Source organism: Seriola dumerili, unplaced genomic scaffold, assembly GCF_002260705.1.
Source record: "Seriola dumerili isolate Sdu_G_001 unplaced genomic scaffold, Sdu_1.0 BDQW01000155.1, whole genome shotgun sequence".
Classification (NCBI taxonomy): domain Eukaryota; kingdom Metazoa; phylum Chordata; class Actinopteri; order Carangiformes; family Carangidae; genus Seriola; species Seriola dumerili.
In genome coordinates, this window is record NW_019174410.1 from 1,149,846 (window position 1) to 1,150,685 (window position 840).

The following is an 840-nucleotide window of genomic DNA, read 5'->3' on the forward strand; positions in this document are numbered from 1 at the left end:
CCAGCGCAGATTTTCCATTTTAATTCCTCACATTCCGCGAACAGACGAGAAAACAATGCGATGTACAATTTCCAATGTGTTTCCCATTAAATGCCCAGCAGCTTCCCGCGGTGAAAGCCCTTCAGTCCTGGAGCTGACACCTCCAGCTGGGAGGCCGAAACCCAGCGCTTTTATCCAGCGGAGTCAGCGGCATCTCTCTGCCCGGCGTCCAGGGGGTGGCGTGTTTGGCGGAGGTGAGGTAGTCATCGGCCGGGGGTGAAGGAACCATACTGGTTCAGGGGAAACAGCCATCTAATCTAAAGTAGTTGGCTTAATGCAGAAGTTGCAACGTTCCTTTAGTGAATTAAAACTTATTTTAGAAACTTTTCCACAACCCTGATGTAAATATAAAAAGCGCGCGCTGTGATCTAATAATTGGTTAAACTAATTAAGAGCGCAATTAAATCCCAACTGTATCTTAGACTTTCCAAAGGGAATGATTCCATCATAGATCTTCACAAACAAAACACCCAAAACCTTTTTTTTTTTTTTTTTTTTTTTTTAAAGACTAAAAAAAAAAAAAAAAAAACTCGTTTCAGTCATCTTTCATTTACCTCTGAATAATCCCCTCTTTATATTCCTCTGGTGTCAGTATATCCACAGTGAATCGGGGGCTCCAGAAGGCGCAGTGCGGCTCCTCTGCAGCGGCGCTAATCCTCAGAGATCCTGCGCTGTGAGAGCATATGTGCGCCCCTCTGTCCGCGTCCACGACCGCCCTCACAACTGCGCTCCGGCTACAGCGACCTGTAACTGATTCAATGTTACAGTCCTCCCTCCTCCCCCCTCCTCCCCCTCCTCCTC

General features: G+C 47.0%; 1 protein-coding gene across 1 annotated transcript in view; it reads right to left on the bottom strand.

Moving 5' to 3' along the window:
• The window catches only part of pdgfra (platelet derived growth factor receptor alpha), a 22,896-nt gene extending 22,162 nt beyond the window's left edge, over positions 1–734 (bottom strand). The window contains exon 1 of the mRNA XM_022751426.1: positions 594–734. The gene's annotated coding sequence lies outside the window, so the exon portion shown is untranslated. The remainder of the gene's footprint in view (positions 1–593) is intronic.
• Between the last annotated feature and the right edge of the window lie 106 nt (positions 735–840).